This window comes from Larus michahellis, chromosome 1 (genome assembly GCF_964199755.1).
Source record: "Larus michahellis chromosome 1, bLarMic1.1, whole genome shotgun sequence".
Classification (NCBI taxonomy): domain Eukaryota; kingdom Metazoa; phylum Chordata; class Aves; order Charadriiformes; family Laridae; genus Larus; species Larus michahellis.
Genome location: NC_133896.1, coordinates 46,561,298 through 46,581,333, shown reverse-complemented (window position 1 = coordinate 46,581,333; position 20,036 = coordinate 46,561,298).

Sequence of the window (20,036 nt, the reverse complement as noted above, 5' to 3'; positions counted from 1 at the left end):
TATGCCCAGTCATCTCAAATAGCATGTTCAGAAAGTGGCTTTGAGGGGCAGGCCACAGACCTGCGCAGAGATCAAATAAAAATGAGTCAGAGTTCCCCAGATTGATGCTAAGCAGTTCTCACAGGGTCCATGGCAGCATTGGTGTCTATCTGAAGCTGGAGTCTACCTGAAGATGATGGAGACTTCTATCCCCTTAATCTGGAAAGTGAGTTTTCACTGAAGTCTAACAAAAACTCAGACCTAACTTGCACCCTGTACTTGTCTTTTCTTTCTTTTCAGGTGGCACTATTAAAAACATTTTCATAGAGTAGAGAAGCACCAGAAAATCTTAAAAAATTGAATGGTTATTTTATTCTTTGAACAAGTAGCCTGATACCAGCAATATATTCCTTTGTTGCAGATTAATTTTCTCTACTTTTTCTGCCTCTGCACAATTTACATAAAATTTATGCTCAGACTTTATGCTAACCTAGAGAAAATTCCCATAACCCGTTTTTAGTCCAGGGTTACTTGCTCCCATTTCCTTGTCATTAGTATGGATTGCATGGTATTTTTGAGGTCACTGGACTTTCAAACAACTGAAACACCAGACCAGTAGCTATGTTGGTCCCAATGCTTATTAATTTCCAGCAATGATCTGTCTTGTTGATGATACTTCTGACGGAACATTTATTTTAAAGTATTTGAGCTTCAAATCCAACCAAAATCAAGTTGGGTTGATGTTTCCAGAGGAACTGTTCAAGTAACGTTTGTGCTGACTGTAAGGTTCCCTTGATCTTGCTCAACCCTGACTATAAAAAGTATGTTAGCAAGAGTAATCTGATACCCTTATACTATTTTAGTTCATGCAGCGGGTTAGGATCCTTTCAAAGATATTATAAGGGTCATCATCTCATCTTTTAAGCTGACTAAACTTACTCTTTGTCAGTACAGGCAGACAAAGAGCTAACTCATCATTTTAATTACAGTAATACAAATGATATTTATTCCTGCAAATGATTAATGAACAAAGTCTCAGCCTAAAGCTGAAGAATTAATTGGGAAGGTGGAATCCTCTCTGCACCACATTACTGATGCTCAATACCAGCAATCCTGCTTGGACATCCCCTAAGACATATTCACAGAACAGCTTCTCAAAGCCACAGAATGTAGGCCCAGAGTATATGCAAAACCCCAAGAGAGCAGGTAGCGGGCTTCTCTAGGGAGATTGGAAGGGAAGGAGACCCATTTCAGAACAGATATTCAGCCTCAGACATTTCAGGTAGGAGTCCTGGCCTAGTGGGTGTTACTGCAATTTCCAGTATAACTCTTTTATTTTTGTCTTTATTTTTTCTTTATTTTTTTTTAAGTCTGTTTTAGTCACATTGGGATGAAAATTCAACAGTTTTCACAAAATATCTTCTCCTGTTGCTAGAAATAAAACCCGTTACCTGGTCCGCATAATAAAAAAGGATTGGTGGATTGAAGAAAATCTGAGGTTTCACACAAAGTGTTATATTTCCATTCAAAGGTTGATAACTAGCGAAATATTGTCTACTTTACTGTCATTCTATGTGAACACATCTGGGGTGTACAAATCCATTTTAGTTTTGTAGTCTTAATCTTCTACAGTTTATTCACCTTCAATACAAACAGCAAAAAAAAAAGACAAGTGCAGTGATAATGTGGGACAGAAGGGCCAGCTTTCAAATTTATGTTTTCATTATTTTTTCCTATTTCTGAATTTCCTAATTTGACCAAAATTGTGTGGCAAAGACGCAAACCGCAGAAGTTGGCATTGCTTTTTGTACTTGCAGCCTGGACAGAATTCAAACCTAGATAAAGTCTAACAAAAATTCTCAATAATTTTTTCATAACATACACTGGAGGAATTGTTCATAAGCATCCATAATAGAAAAATTTTAACCCATGGAACCAATTAGTGTCTAGGCTATTGATTGTCACATTAAGCATTATTGGGTAAAAAAAAAAGAAGAAAGGAAGAGGAATAAAAACTAAGTAAATACTGCCAGGGGGAAGGGAGGGGACAGCAGAGAGAACGGTGGGGGAGATTGTTGGGGTGATTCCTTAAAGAATATAATTTGTGGGAAAACAATTTTTTAAAACGTAAGATACATGATTATTGGCTGCCTGCCTTTCAAATATTTTTTTTTCTCTGGGATGCAGCCACAGGCCATTTAGGTGGCAATCAGATCCAGCTGTAACTGTTGCAGGTGAAGGGAGTAATGCTGTGATTTCTGCCTATGAGTCTCCTGGGACTCCCCTAGGCTGTTGTTCCATGACAGATGACCGACAGCTTGGAAGTAAGTGTTTTAATGGAAAGGGGAAGGTTGAAATTATGTAGATAGATAGGTGAAAATATGATAAATTTTCTCTGAAGTCAGGTAAAGTGCTCTTCCTGACAGCAACTGTTCTGGCAGTGGTTGAACCCCACTCTCTATACCCAAATGAAACATTTCAATGAAACCTTAAGTCTTTCATGAATGTTCTTCCATTTAATCCTTTCGTGAACACCAGTAAGAAATCTTAAAATCCACTTACAGTCTTTCATAAACGTAGTCTGTTGGGCTTTTTGTTTGTTTTGGGTGAGTTTTTTTGGTGAGGACCTTCAGGCTTGCTCTGATATTTGCTGGGGTGTAGGCATCCTTCTATTGACCTCAGAGCTGGACAGGGTTTTCTTCAGTGGTTAACAAGTACCATTATCCCACTGCAGCCTTCTGGAGTGAATTCAAAGTCTCTGATCTAACACATTACTGAGATTTCCAAACCCTGTGTCATTGCCTTATGGTGACACCCAGTGGAAGAAAGAAATACTCCAGCTTTAAAAATTATTATGCCTACATTTTATTTTTTTTTTTTTTAATGCAAAGTGCATTAAAATTATGTAAACTGCTTGATTCACAAAATACAGATCCACAAGAAACTCATGTCAGTTGGGATTTCAGCTGAAAGCAAAAGCATGGTTTCATTGCAAAATATTTTATGGGTCACACTTTTATTAAGAGTAGTGTTTGAACACATATCAAACTGAAAATGAGCTGCTTCCTTCTCCAAGGACCATGGGAAGGAATAATAATTTTTTCTAAAACTGTGGTAAACCTGGCAATTTTATTTGGTTTCTACCTAAAAGAAGCAAACATAATCCAGCATTCACAAAATCTGGCTGACTAAAACTTTTACAGAAATCTAAAACTTCTGCACCCGAACCTGGTCAAAAGGTAGTGCTTTCTACCTTCACTACTGATTTGTCCCAAAGACATAATTCCTCTGTAATTGAGGCTAGCCACAAAAAAACTTTGTCTATCTACTTTCATATTCATATGATAAGAATTTTCCAGTTCCTTGCAGGATACTGTGCTGTCTTTTGTTTAGCAAGAAGACAGATGATATGTGTGAAATCAGTATGAGCATCTTTTGCCATTCAAAGGCAGTGAGGGAGAGGCGCGACTGCATAAAAAGCTAGTAACTACTATAGCTTTGTTTTCTGATTGTATTCTTCATTGATTGCATTTTACCTCTTTTGTAGGCTATATTAAAGTTTAATTACACATCCATTTGACAAACAGGCCCAGTAGCACCAGTAAAGAGTTTCCACTGCAGCTTCCTATAGTACTTATGTTGTCTCTACGCATTAATCCATGTTATGATGAGGCATACTTTACCTAGCTCAAGCCAGAAGTAATTTATTTTTCATTTTAAAAGGAAAGCCTCTTTTGTACACAAAAACACTATAACCTGTGCTTAAGATGCAAAAAGGAGAGGAGTTCATAAGAATTCTGGTTAACAGAGATCTCCCAAACAAGTCATTTTGCCACTTCTCTGATCTCCTGATTTCTTTGTCTTGGCAGCATCCCTCCTGAATACTGTTGTTAAAATTATTTTTAACTTAGCTTCCACATTCCAAAAATTCTTCTGTGAGGAATAACAGTTGGTATGACTATGCAGTCATAGGGGAGTTGAACCGCTAAGAGGTTATCTAAGACCTACAAGAACAATTACATCGCTTTTGTTGGCTATGCATGAGCATGGGCTTTGAGTTAACCACAGCATATAGCTCTCGCAAGCTGTGTTCATACTGCTAACATAGGCAGAATTTGAGTATGTTAAATAATATAAGACAGACCTGAGCATGAGTATGAGTGCCTGAGGGTGAGCTGACTTGTGCGACGTGGGTACCACTGAGGTGTTTGGCTTCAGACCTGACCCCATATAATGTACGTAATAGGGGAGACTTCATTTCTTTTGTGCAGCTCTAGGTTTCCTCACATATCATCTCATAGCCTGACTCCATGTTGCAAAGAAACTTTCTGCCAGAGAAACAAAGTACTTGAGTTCGGGGGAAAACAGATTTCCACCATAAGAGTTGCTGTTAAGAGAGAGAGAGAAATATTTTTTCCTCGAAAGACATGGAGGCAAAAAGGGATATGGTCAGAGATCAGGGATGTAATTATACTCTCTGCTGTCAGAAAGCAGAGTTCCTAGTCTCGTTAGCCCTTCAGGACACACCACATGTCTAGAGTTTTCAAAAGCTCCTTTGTAGTGGTTTCCTCACAGGCTGAGGAGAGAAGGAATGATGCTGTAGAAGCCACTCCTTTCCATGTCTGGCCTCGTATCTGCATCTGGGATCACGATCCCTAGATGCTACAGCAATATGTTTACCTTTTGTGCAGTGGTTTGAAGACAGGTGCTAAGTAAGGTCTGCTTTTCTAACTGTTGCATATTCTGAATTCTGTAGGACCCTGAGGGTTCAACATGTCTGTAAATCAGGCCATTCTGTTTTAAAATTGCAATTCTGTTGGAAAGCTTTTTACACACTCGTAATTCAAAATCTTCTTTCCCAAACCAAAATTATCCTGGGGAACTGGGTGAGTCATGGGACTGGGAATTGAATATGAAGCCTTTCATCTCTAGATCACAAGTTCAAATGTGCCCTGGGTCACTAAAGCTTTGTCATGTACTGGCTTTTCAGCACTGTGAGATACAACGCATATGAGAACGGCAAAATTCCACTCTTGAGGACCATGGTGAAATTGCACCAGAAGGGAAAAAGTCCCACACTACAACGAAGTCCAATTGCTTTGCCTGAAAAAGCAAGGGGGGGAGGGGGTATTTTCCTTCTTAATTTTTCTTTCTTTTTTCTTCTTTTCTTTTTTTTTCTTTTTTTTGTAACAATGATAAAGGAATCTGTTTTGTGAATCTGAAACATATATCTATATTTCTCTGTTTGAGTTTAAAATAAAAGACACACATGAATTTTCCTCAACTTCATAATCAGTGGAATGACTAAGCATCAGAGAGAATCTGACCAAAAGAGACCTGACAAACAAGAATGGTTAAATTTAGTTAGGGCTATGTTACTGTTTTCTTATGTGTGGGGTTTTTTTGTTTGTTTCTTTAGGGTTTTTTTAATCTTGGAAGAAATTAGAATGAAAAAGCAATGTTGATTAGGAGTGTTCTTGTAGCTGTCCGTAGCTTTAGATATATATATTTTTTATTTACATATTATCAAGTCTTGCAGACTATATTTTTGTGTAGGTAAATCATTATAGATACATTTCTTTCAGTTCCCCTTTCCTGAAACACTGAAAAAGGGAGTGAAGATCTAAGATGGAGAACAAGAAGTCAGGACACAATATTTATGATCTCATTCAACCTCAAGACGTTATCGGTCTGGAGGAGAAATTTAATCTTGAACATAAATTGCATTTCCTAAAAAAACATAATCTTGCCTTAAGACACCAAACGCACTGATTACAGAGAATGTCTGTGTTTACATATTTGTACAGGCCATGCTGACTGTATTAGTGTCCTAGGAAACAAACTCTGTGCAGCATACAGACCTGCTCCAAGCACTAAGCAGAAAAAGAAAAAGAAATTTTGAAATCAGACCCTCTGATCTCTAAATCCTTTCAAATTCCTGAAGCACATTAGCTTTACTACTGCATGATGTGCGCGGTAGTATTTCCCCTAATGAAATCTGACTAAAAGTTTAAATGAGTTTAATGCATGAAATGTATAAATAAAATGTGGCCTTGATTAAACTTAGACTTGATACATAACTTAAATGGGTAGCACAAGAGCAGCTTCAGTATCATGTGTCTGGGCTATTTTTGGCTACACTTTGTTAAAAAGGGGGTGAATTTTAGCATTCCACATACCTTACAAAGAAAAGGCAATACAAGGAAGCTGCATAAAAACAATAAGCTACGACTCAGTTTAAAAAAGCAGATATTTTTTTTCTCTTATTTTAAAATGTTTAGAAGGGATTGCTATGTCAAAATGGATAATGTATGGTTTCTCCAATCATTTTAAAATAAAGTCAGTCTAGGACTGCCTGTGACACCCAACTGACAAACATCCTCCAAGCCTCCCTAGAAGTAGTAGCATCAGCATAAGCTTGGTCACATTACCTCACTAATGTGTCTGAACCCTGACCTGTAGGAGCCCATTCATGATGAAGAAGGTAATTCACCTTCCATATCCATTAAATCTTTGGCTTCTTTCCAACATCAAAACCAGGTTACCCATGCAGTCCTTTGTTGCAGCCTCTGAGAAGCTGACAGTCAATTCAATTGATTTTTACGGTGATCACAAAGAAGGTGCTGCTTCGTTGTTATGCTGCAATCTCAGTGGTGCCACCATTGCTGATTTACACTCAACTAAGATCCTGTACCCAAATTTCCTCCAACAGACGACTCTGTGCGGTAAAAAAATCCATATGGCGATTTTTCAGTTCACAATTCCCATTTCATTTATTGAATTTATATTTGGTTTCAAATCAGCTACAAATTTCCCTGATGGAAAATATCCCAAGGGGAGAAGGATTTTCTGGGAACGGTAGAAAGGTATCCAACACTAACATGTATATCATGTGTATTTTCTGCTACTGTTAAGCAGATACGTGGCAATCACCATCCTGTATCTAGCAGTCATTTACTACACTTGTGAAAGCCCTCTGCCAGGGCTTGTTTTCTCAGCAAGTAAAATCCGCTTCTGGTCTCCATCAATTATTGTCTCTGTGTGAACCCAAAAACCAATCACTGCTCATCCAGTTCTCTGTTTGTCCTGTAGACCCAACACTGGTTTTGAGTAACAGATCCACTTTTGAAGTCAATAAAACTGAACCTGTGAATAGCACTTGCTACTCACCGAGAAGCATGGAGAGACTTACAAAGCAAATTTTACCTGCTGAAAGCAGCATTGCCAATGAGACCTTGATAGTATTCTTTTCTCTGCTTTGTATCTTTGCTGTGGGGCTTGCACCCTATGATGGGGGAAATCCAGATAATAATCCCCTAAGGATGGTAGACTTGACCAGAAAAGTGAAGGCAGCAGGAAAGCGATCTCATCTGTACAGATCGGCCCAGATGGCAGAGGCTGCTTCCGGGCACATGTCATAGAGGCAGTAGAGATTATCTGAAAGAATTCTTTTTGTCCTGTTAATGGTACATTCAAAATAAAAGAGATGCTACTGTATCATGCAAATAGATGCCAGGTTTGAAAGAGAGCCAAAACTGCTCAAGAAACCCCATGAGGAGGAAGAACAGGCCATATTATACCAACTTCTGGCGCACATACATTCAGCAGCAAAAGGATTATTCTACACTCTGCATTCAAGTGAATTTTTTTTTCCCTTGTAATCTGAAATACTGTCTTCCTGTGCACTAATTTCAGTAGGGCTCATCAGAACTAGTACACAAAACATTTGCACATACACACAAGGCTAATTTTGCTTCTTTTGAATAAGAAACAGTTATTAAAATAAGAGTTATACCTAACTAACACCTTCAGAAACTTTCATCGTGTTACAGCTTAACACTGAAGCTGTACCTTAAAAAAAATGAATGTGCACACTGAGCAGCTTCAGCTTTTTTGGGTTTTTTTCTTTCTTTTTTTTTTTTTTTTAAGCTCACTTTGGATTCTGCCACTTCTGAAACGATGAACACTGTAAAATTGGATTTGAAACCACAGCATTAAATGCTTAAAATCTGATCCTTCTGTTGGGACCTGGGATAAATTAAACTGATGTACATTATTTTTAAAGAAAGGAAAAAATATGGGAAGCGGGTTTTGAAGCCTGAAGGCAGAGAACAAAACAAGTTATGCAGGTGATATAAACCATCTTATTTTCATTTTTTTAATGGTTTTCTGCTTCCATATGGTTACTCAGACTGGAAATAATTCTCTAGAAAACACATTTCAATGTAATAACTAAAATGCTTTATATGTATTTATATATATGTTTTACGAAATGACAGCAACTATAGCTATTGACTAAAGTCCATTTTTTTCCCCTGCATTTTTTTGACTTCTAGCACATAGTGACTTTTAATATATGCATATGTAATATAATATGCATACGCACATTACAGAGATTGATTGGGTGCAAGTACAGATTGGTAAACAGCATTAGATGAGATATTTTAAACTATTTCTCATGAAACACAGGATGAAATTAGCTGTGATTTTAATCCAAATTTTAGAAATATAAACCAAAATAAAACAAAATACCACATGGCACTAGCTGTGATGAATTTCTTGGTGAAATATTTGACAGTAGACTTTTTATTATCAGCAACTGGCTCTGTAAAAAAATATTTATTGAATTATTATCAGAAAGGAATATTCAGAGTATCAGAATATAAGTATTTAAGAGTAAGACAGGGACAGGATACCTGGGACTCTTTATCCCCTGTTCCAAATTAGCTATCTATTCCATTGAAAATAACTTAATTCAACACAGAAAAACCACCTTCTTCACAAATCCTGCTCAGATATTCAGGGCTGTAGAATGTTTAATAAATTCAACGTCACCACAGGAGTGCTATTCTTCCGTCTTACAAAGAAAAAAGAAAAATAGATTGTTTGAATTCCCATCTCTTGCCTTGCAAAAGGCCTGCAAAAGAGCACATTCCTCCACCTAGATCCTCTTGTGACCATGAATGGCTTAATACTTCTCAGCTATCCCCAGTAATGTGGTTCCAAATCCCTTTTATGTGCATCATGCACTAACTATAGCAAATAGGATCCATGAGAGCAGAGGATGCACATCTCAGCCTTTCCACCGTGCTCTTTACAGTAATATTTTGTTCACATTTCGAAACCTTACTCATGCTCCAGCCAATGGAACCTGCTCATAATCACAGAGCAAGTCTTGAGAGGCGCAAGAAATAAAACACTCCATGAGACTATTGCTGTTCAGAGCTATGTTAGCAACTGAGAAAATCAATAGCTTTTAGATATCTGAAAAGGCAAAAATGTCCATAGGAAAGAGAAGATGTAAGAGTAGCTATAGGCTGGAAATCTTTCTAACCCCATAGGAGAATTAGTATAATACATCAGTATTCAGAAGGTGAATGTCTGAGGCTTGTGAATGGGACATAATGCATCAATTCTCTACAATAAGGATAAAGTCAGACATGCTATTCTGGTTCTCACTGATCCATGTAAAATGGTTTGTGCCACCGGTCTGGTCCCAACTCCACAGTCAACATGGTTAGCATTTTTAGCAGCTGCATTTTTCTGTCCAGGACTTAACAGAACTGGATGAGATGGAGACAACCTTGGTAGGAAGTAGGAGGAGGAAAAGGAGGAGTGATTGGCCAGGGACGCTAACCTCCTAATGCAGGTGGTTGGACAGGGTGGGACAGTCACCTCCTCTGGCTGGAGCTGTTGGTCTGACTTCAGCCTCAGTGCATGGTCTAGATTACAGGCATGCTGCTGGAAAGGACAAGTCCTTCCTGAATGCAGCAAAAGTTGTGAAAAATTGAAGAACAAAGACCCACCATCTGAGTTAATCTACGGTCAGTGGTATCTCTTTTAACCGGTTCGCTACTGAAGTACCTTATTTTTTATTTGTATGGAATGCCTGAGTTTGGTTGGGTTTTTTTATTTTCCTCAGTTGATAACTTTTAAAGCCTTTTCCAACATTGAGGAGCTCTCAGAGTGCCAAACAGAAAGTGCAAATTTGTTGCTATAAATTTCCAACTCCCTTCAGCTTTAGAAGTTACAAGGACCTTTCATTTTTCTTTTCAAAAATGGCTGGATGAGGGTAAGAAACAAGCAAAAGAAAAAGGGCTTACATTTAGTTTTACTTTTAGTTCAAAATGGGGAAAAGGAAACAGAATTGCAAAATTCATATTTTCTTAATTTTTTTTAACATATTTGAATTTCACACTGATACGACCATTTAAAAGGAACTGACATTTTTTAAAATACTGTTCTGCAAATTTTATACATGTTACATGACTACAGTGGTCTTGTTATGTATTTTAATAGTAATGATGTTGCCTGTTTTTCATAATGTAACTACAGTGAAATCTCATTTCAAAAATAAAAAGAGTGTTGTAATTGATTTCTGTGGAGACAAGAGCCAAGACCTCATCCCTTCATAAGGGTGTTTGGTGTTTTACTTAGGCAAATGTTAAACAAATGATAGTACTCAGCAATAACTCTAACAGAAAATAAATCCAAAATTAATGAAGAGAAGGACTGAGAAAGCACTTAAAACACACTTCTACAATATATTATGCCTCTTCAAGGTCCATTTGTATCCTTGTGTTTCATTTTTCAAAGCTGTGGTAGTTGTTTTTTGCAAATCACAGAATAGGGTTTTCAGTAAGAAATTATTAATTCTCTTCAACAGTAGTGATAGGAACCATTCTGTAGTACTTATGTTTGAATTGTCACCATTTGTCTTACCAAAAAATAAATTGAATCATATAGGATATCTGTGCTGTTATCTTGTTATGTTGTATGTCTGTACATATCTGCTAAAATTTTTATTAAATTGGAATGGAATTCTTTTTTTGTTAAAAATTTCCGTTTCAATACTATGACCATCAGCAAAAATTCATATCTTTCTATTAACTTTTATCCTCATCACATGGGTTTGTAAAACCCAAGCTTACTTTTGTTTTATAACAGAAGTCAGAAAATAAATTAGTAAAATGTTTTCATTTCTTTCTTTTAAAAACAAGGTTTGAAAAAGAAGCCCTTTCCTGAAAAAATTGCCATTTTCCTCTAGCTTGTTTTATATGGCTACTATCGTGCTGTATCTAAACACCAGAATATAACTGAGTTGTGGGGTTTTTTTAACATTTTGTCCACACTCCCAATAATCACTGAAGTAATTTGTTGCCTGCAGCTATTTCTGGTAGTTCTGTAATCTATAGGAACCCAGACAGCTGCAAAAGGCCTTTTCAAATGTTTCTAGCTTTCCATTATTAAGAAGTGCTGTGTATTTTCCTCTTTCTTATGGAAGAAAATTATCATTCACTGCACCCTCCTCCTTTTATTCAAAAGCCCTTAGGAGTAACAGCAATTTATAAGGCAATTAAAATCTACCAGCATCAGTAAATCAAAACAAAGAAGCCCACACTGTATTTGTGCTGGGAAAATGGAGGAGACGTACAATTTCCTACTTTGAAAATCTTATTTTTGGAGGTCAAGACTGCAGAGCAATATGATCATTTTCATGGTCTTGACTTTGCACACGCCCAACCGCAAAATCTCACCTCATGGGCAATTGCCGCAGTACCCTAGTTTCATGGGCCTAAGTGGCAAAATTAGTGTTTGATTATTTTTTTTTAAATAATGTTTTAAGGGTATTTGTGAAGTAATTGTGGCCAAATAAATGACCCAAGCTGTATGTCCATTCTGCACAGTGTCCCACTCTGCCTTGCTTCACCGTTTGTCCCTAGCAGATTTCTTGCAGTTCCCCAGGATCTTCCCTTTTCTCTTTGTAGGTAAGCACAGCTCAAAGCTCAGTTAATGGTTGTTTATTATATCCACGAACAAATGGCTAGTGAAAAGCAGCATAAGCCTCTTCTTATATAGTTTTTATATTCCAAAGGAAACTACCCAGACTGACTTGCCATGCTGCCATTTGTCACATCTCATTACCTTAGCTACACTGTAGTAACTTACAGCAAGGATGTGACTAACAGTAACCACATGTAATGCCACACAGTACCATCTTGTCTGCTAAGGAAATTTAACAAGGCATGGTTTCCAGAGATCAAGACCTTTTTGTAATTGCAGATTTTAGTGCCTAGAAGACAGAAGTGGGGAGTTTTTAACTCATTAGTGATCATCTTGTGTGCTTCAAAGGGTTCAGTACTATTAAGCCTCATGTCCATATATGCAATGTGTTGGTTCGATATAGCAAATTAACGGTTAAAAGTGGAAGGAAGTCTGTAGCCTGATCTTGCACTTGTTTTCATTGAAGTCAATGGGCAAACCTGTGTAACTTCACTGAAAGAACAGGATCTCATCCGTCTTAAATCCAGCAGCTCTGTAAACCAGAAGTAAATGTTGTTGCTTCAGGTCTTGGACTCCTGGAGCCAATATGGTATGAACCCACTATAGACAATATCTGATTCCAAAGTGAGAAGGCCCAGACCCTCAAATTAGTTAAAATTTGCATTAGCAGTGAGGACTGCCTGGTCCTTAAATTAGATTTTGTTCACTGAACGTGTGGCAATGCAATATGATGCAATATTAAGCATATTTTGATTCCAAGATGTCCAAAATACTCCTAACCTCTGTCTTCTAAGCTTGCTATTTCATATGAAACTTGTTTGCCTGTCAGAAGCTAAATAAAATCAGGACTAAATATTTTTTAAAAAGTATTGTAACATTTGCCCTGCTTTATGTCAGAGTTAAACTCTTGTTATTTGATGTGCAGAGAGGATTGAAAAGACAGCTCCTGCAGCATGGAAAGACATGCACTGAAGGTGATTGGCAGCTGAAGAAGGAAATGGGCTGAAAACCGTTACTACTAACTGCTACTTTCACGGGGTACTGAATTTTTCCCTTGAGCACAATTTCCCATTGTACAATAAACTTTCCTCAAATATAAAAACAAAATAGTTTTGTTATAACCATTATGTTTTATGAAAAGCATGAAATAATGCATTTCACTGCAAACATTATATTTGAAAATTCACGGCAGTCTGTTGAAGTTGCCACGAAGCTCCACACGAGCCGGCAATGTGCACTTGCAGCCCAGAAAGCCAACCACATCCTGGGCCCCATCAGAAGAAGCATGGCCAGCAGGTCGAGAGACATGATTCTCCCCCTCTACTCTGCTCTCATAAGATCCCACCTGGAGTACTGTGTCCAGCTCTGGAGTCCTCAGCATAAGAAGAACGTGGATCTGTTGAAATGAGTCCATAGGAGGGCCATGAAGTTGATCAGAGGGCTAGAGCACTCCTCCTATGAAGACAGGCTGAGAGAGTTGGAGTTGTTCAGCCTGGAGAAGAGAAGGCTCTGGGGAGACCTTATTGTGTCCTTCCAGTATCGGAAGAGGAAAGAAAGCTACAGGAAAGCTGGAGAGGGACTTTTTACAAGGGCATGTAGCAATAGGACAAGGGGTAATGGCTTCAGACTGGAAAAGGGTAGATTTAGTTTAGATATCCGGAAGAAATTTTTCACTATGAGGGTGAGGAGGCACTGGAACAGGTTGCCCAGAGAAGTTCTAGAGCCCATATCCCCGGACGTGTTCAAGGCCAAGCTGGATGGGGCTTTGAGCAACCTGGTCTAGTGGGAGGTGTCCCACTTTAAGGTCCCTTCCAAACTAAACCGTTCTATGTCTTTATGAAACCAGTTTAGTTTTATACATACATGCAATGGAGAGTCTCTCACCGGTAGTTGATCTTGTCTTCAGTCTTTATAGTTTTTCAGATTCTTAGACTTGTGTAATATTTGTCTCCCCAAAAGAATCTTATGGAAAACAATATTGCAGATGTGACTTCAAACATATATAGAAATACTTCTATTTAGTACGATTCTTGCAGCCTTTTTATGCTGTTCTTTTTATAATTTTATTTTAGGTATTACAGGGAATCTCAATGAGTTACAGATTAAACAAGTAAACTGAGATTTTGAAGCTAAATCCTCAAATCAGGGCAAGATGTTTTGAGTTCTCAGGAAAAAATTTGAAAAATCAGTTATCACGTTCTTATGTCACCACCATTGCTCATTCCAGCCAGAGCAGCATTTCCAGAAAGAGTGACTCAACCTGACTTACCTTGTCTCGTGGAAGGTTTACAGTGTTTTCTGATTTGCAAGGGAGCATTTTCTTTATTCCTGTTTAGTTAATCCACGAACACTTTGACAATATTAACAACGTGGACATGGTTCTCACTTTTGAAAATCTCTGCCACACTCTGCCTTAGTCAGGCAGTTCAGAAAGGTATCAACACTTTTGAGTACCTCTGATCCCTCAACTAGTCAGTTTGCAGTTTATTTAGATATTTCATATGAAGAAAGAGAAATTAAAATAGATCAAAACTGTACTATGTGAAGGGATACATTGGTAGGTGGGTAAATGGTATGACTGACTTAGTGTGTCCAAAATTTCCTTCCTACATATTTAGAAAGTTGTTTCTTCCTCTTTTTGCAGACCAGCTTCTCTTTTGAAGTCATGCTTTATTAGCTTTTTCTTTCCAAGCTCCTATAATTTAATAGAGGACAGCAGAAAATACTTTAATCTTTGGATTATGTTCCTTAATTTATGTTACATGAGGAGCATATGAATTTATGTTGCCATCGCTATTAGGTACCCTGTTTCTGGTTCCACCTGACATGGATTAAAGTTTAGTTTTGAAGTATTTTGGAGAGCTATTTACAGATCTTTGGAAGTTTTTCTGGTTTTCATCCTAACCTTGCAAGTGTTCTTAGTTCTTTTGCCCAGAGGAGTATCTCCTGAGATGCTGTTTTGTTATTGTACTGGTTTTGTCTGGGATAGAGTTAATTTTCTTCATAGAAGCTTGTATCGTGGTATGTTTTGGATTTGTGACCAAAACAGTTAATAACACACCACTGTTTTATCTGTTGCTGAATAGTGATCACACAGAGTCAAGGCCTTTTCTGTTTCTCACACCTCCCCACCAGTGAGTAGGCTGGAGGCACACAAGAAGTTGGGAGGGGACACAGCTAGGACATCTGATCCCAACAAACTAAAGCGATATTTCATATCACATGATGTCCTGCTCAGCAGTAAAACCTGGAGGAACGATGGAGGGGGTGGAGGGGTTATTGTACTTGTCTTCCCAAGTTACTGTTACACATGATGGAGCCCTCCTTTCCTGAAAATGGTGATGGTGATGGTTTCCTGCCTGCTGATGGGAAGCAGTGAAAAAATCATTATTTTGCTTTGCTTGTGCACACAGCTTTTGCTTTCGCTATTAAACTGTCTTTATTTCAACCCATGAGTTTTCTCCCTTCTGCCCTTCCACTTCTCTCCTCCACCCCACTGCAGGGCGAGTGAGTGAACAGCTGCGTGGGGCTTGGGTGTCTATCAGTGTCAACCCACAGCAGTTATTCACATCAGATGGTCATGCAAATAAGATAAAAATAAAATAGCTAATGAATGGTATAAGGGAATCTAGCTTAAACTGATACTTCTCCTGAGATTATTACAAGATTCCCATGTTATCATTTATTGCTTTACTGTTAATTCCATTTTTCAAAAGTGAGAAAACTTACAAGGTGAAAAAACCAAAACCAGTTAGTGAGGGCACAGTCTGTGGGTCATGAAAGGTTCATGTAGATCACGTCCCACGTATTATTCAAGTACTTTGAACTGAGTCCTCTAAGATGTTCAATGTGAGGTTTCTATATAATTATTCTTCTATAATAAAGGCATCCCGTTGTTGCTCCTATACTGCAAAAGGAGAGGAAACATCTCACCACAGCTTGGCTGCTCATGGCATACACTTCACTGGGTGAAAAACTGGCTGTATGGCCAGGCCCAAAGAGTTGTGGTGAATGGAGTTAAATACAGTTGGCGCCCAGTCACAACAGGGTTCAGTGTTGGGGCCAGTTCTGTTTAACATCTTTAGCAATGATCTGGACCAGGGGATCAAGTGCACCCTCAGTAAGTGTACAGACAACACCAAGTTGAGTGGGACCGTTGATCTGCTTGAGGGTAGAATGGCCCTACAGAGCAATCTGCACAGGGTGGATCGGTGGGCCAAGGACAATGGTATGAGGTTCAACAAGGCCAAATCCTGCACTTGGATCACAACAACCCCATGCAGCGCTACAGGCTTGGGTAAGAGCGGCTGGAAAGCTGCCTGGCAGAAAAGGACCTGGGGGTGTTGGTCAACAGCCAGCTGAATATGAGCCGGGGCTATGCCCAGGTGGCCAAGAAGGCCAATAGCATCCTGGTGTGTATTAGAAATAGTGTGGCCAGCAGGACTAAGGAAGTGATTGTCCCCCTGTACTTGGCACTGGTGACACTACACCTTGAGTACTGTGTTTAGTTTTGGGCCCCTCACTACAGGGGGTGCCAGAGCGTGTTCAGAGGAGGGCCACAAAACTGGTGAGGGGTCTAGAGCACAAGTCTTACGAGGATTGGCTGAGGAAACTGGGATCATTTAGTCTGGAGAAAAGGAGGCACAGGGGAGACTTTATCGCTCTCTACAACTACCTGAAAGGAGGTTGTAGCGAGGTGGGGGTCAGTCTCTTCTCCCAAGTAACAAGCCATAGAACAAGAAGAAATGGCCTCAAGTTGTGCCAGGGGAGGTTTAGACTGGTTATTAGGAAATATTTCTTGACCAAAATGGCTGTCAAGCCATCAAGCGGAACAGGCTGCCCAAGGAAGTGGCTGAGTCACCATCCCTGGAGGTATTTAAGAGACTTGTAGATTTAGTGCTGAGGAGCATGGTTTACTGGTAATTTGTCAGTGCTAGGTTAATGGTTGGACTTGATGATCTTAAAGGTGTCTTACAACCAAAACAATTCTATGATTCTATAACATTGTGACACATGAAGTTCTAGATAAATCTGCGCCGATGGTCTAACTTATAAGAAAAATGTAACTGAGTTCATTAAGGTCTTTGGAAAAATAACCCTAACCCCACCCTGTCTGCCTGCAATAGGTCAGCAGTAGCACTCTTTATTTATTTCATTCCTTCATCATGTTCCTCATTGTAGTATTTACAATACAAAGGGACTTCTTTTCAAATCATGTCACTCTGCATTACATGCTAGATTCATACTTTAAATATATTCAGATTCGTGTGACTCAGGACAAAAAAAATGCAAATGAACAGAACTTACAGAATTCTGTTTTAAAGTCACCAGGTTGTTGATTTGAGAAGAAAGCACTTCATTTTTTTATAACTTCTGGAATTTTATTATTACTGGGTAAATATAATTTGAAGCATCAGATTGTTTATAATTTATTGATCCTACTTAGAATGCATGAAAGTAAATTTTCAGTAACTCATAGTAGTGAATATTTTATCTGACAAATTCCATTTCTGTAATAATTAAGACTTTTCTTAGTATTTTTAATGTAGCATAACTGATGGAAATTGAAAAACTGACAAAGAAGAGAAGTCTGATAACATCAGTAAATTTCAGTAGTCTTGAACTTTATTCCTCTGTAAACTTTAGTCATATAAAGAACCTGTTGGATAAGAATTCCATGCATGAGTAAGTTTGGAGGATAATTGCTTATCCTGAGAGAAGTAAAAGTTTGGTTCTATCTTGGACCTACACAATTTTAAATATTATACTTTAACATCATAAATAGGAAATAATGAAGAAAATGTCACAAGCTGTTGCCAAAGTAATAGAGGTTAGAAAGACATTTCATTAATCTTATCTATGTTGAGAGACAGTTTAAGGATGAGATGGAAGTTCTCTAGGAGGCCATATTTCTTACTATATACTAAGGCTGGAAATCCAGGGTAACTAATTTAAATTTGGGTTACTTTGGTTACTTGGCTTGCTTTCATCTAAAGTAGGGTGAATTAATTTCATTAGTAAAATGAACTAATTTAGAAACCCTCCTAATTTTGGAGTCAAAACTGAGAATTCCCAAGCCGTGATGGAATTTTCTGCCAGTATAGCTATTTGACCTATTAGGAGGAGGCTTTTGAATTATTCTGCGCTAGTAAAAACTTTGTTCCACGCAGTATAAAATCGTTTTCATATGCAACTTATTTCAACTGGGGGCGGGGGGGGGGGCAAACTAAGCTTGGAAGAAAGGCAAAAATATCATTGTATGTTTTTATTTTTAATGTTTCTGTGGCATAAATTGTAATTACAGTAGAAAGCTCCTCTTGGCATGTAAAGCTGGCCATGGTCTACTTGGTAAAGGCAAAAAGAGAGTTAATCCCCTCTTAAATGCTGTTAATTAGAAACAGGGACCTTACAAGAGAGGACAAATTAAGAATTCAAATGAGTGAAAAATCCCAAACAATCCTATGCAGTTTTTGTTTATCCAACAATACTGTAAATAGGAAGCTGACACCATCAGTGTTACATTTCACCAGTTATCTGATAAACCAAAACAAGAGACACTTTGGCACACTGGGTAGTCCTGTCAGTCAGCACTAACTAGTTCACAAATAGCTCCACAGGACACCCAGACTATTCAGATATATGGTTTAATCTCTATTGTGGGAAAGAAACATCTTTTTAATTAATCTTTTAAATAAGTGTGTTTAAAGGAACATTTCAGTCCATTAAGCTAGGCCTCAAAATTTAAGTCTGAATAGATCACTGAATTTTTTTCTAACCATATGTTAATAATACACAGACATGCACACAACTTTTGTTTTGGTTTAACTTTAGTAAGTGGGTTTCCAGGAAAAAAGAGGCCTGCAGAAAAAATGCAGGATAGTTAAACCCTTTTACCTATGCTTCTTGGGGGGAAAATAAAAAAAAAAGAAAAAAAAAAAGTGGGTTATTTAGTGATGTGAGTGGATCTCAAATCCTGTTACTGAATGGAATTTTAGGAAAGAGGTGGTACATGTCAGATGACAGCATGTCCATATGGTCAGGAAAAGCAATCAGATTGTAAAATGCTTTTCAAAATGAACCCTGAACTTCTGTTCTGTTCCCTTTTTGCTCTGTATTGTAAGCTGCCTTGGCTTACTTGTTGTTCTTACATCTATTTTCCTTCATAGCCTAAAACATATATTTTTTTTTGCTGTTTAATCCTAAGAATTTTATAAATCATTTGGTGTTCTACTCTTAAAAAAACCCTCCTTTCTGGATATTAAGAAAGATTTTTTAAATGTATTGCTGCATGGAGAATGCATTTTTTCAAGGAAAGCTTGGAACTCAGTAAGGAACTATTGCTTACTTCAAATTCAAAACCAAAATAGAACATGATACTAACTGAATGGTATCCAGAAATCAAAATGTTTAAGACATTATAACTAAGTAAATGCTAGAAAAGAAAATGTCTAGACTAACTTCAAAACTGCATGCTTGGTATACATTTGTCATATTTAGTCCCTAAATTAAAAAGAAGACACTTTCCGTTGAGATTAACAAAATTGTTCTTTTTTATTACTATTATTATTATTATTATTTTTATATCTTGACACAACCTTCTTTCACTAAAATTTCCTATTGAGGAATAACCACAGATATAATTCAAGTCATAGAAAGACAAACACAGACTAGCTTATGATGAATTTTTTAAGCTTTTTGTTTGTTTGTTTGTTTTTTAATAATTAAATCTATATGCTGTCATCCAACTTTTCACAGAGCAGGTCTAAATGACAAAAACCACCATTAGAGACTTGAAATTATCATATTTACCCTTTTCAACATCTGTGCCTCAGTACTTCAGCAGTGGTGGATTCTAACTATGACTAAAAAAATGAAGGAAAGTAATGACCTGAAGTAAAAATCTTAAGAAACATAGCAGAAGAATATGAGCATTTCTATGAATTTAGTTCTATCCTGTAAGTACCAATAAAACATACTCCTTATATATAAAATTATATCATTTATAAATGCATACAGGATAAATAAAAAAAAAATAAAACCAAAACCTGCAACCCCTTAATAAAGGAGAGTTTTAAAATACTCTCACAACTGATAAGTACTTTCTATAGACCACGTCCATGCTTCTGGCAGAGCCCTGCTGGATTAAATAATTTTTAATTCCATAGAAAGATCTGGAGGTTTTTTTTACCACAATATAGAGAAAAATATGTCTATCAAGAGTAGCTGCCACTTACTCAGAGCTGTTAGGCTGTATTTGAAGCTGAGTGACTACT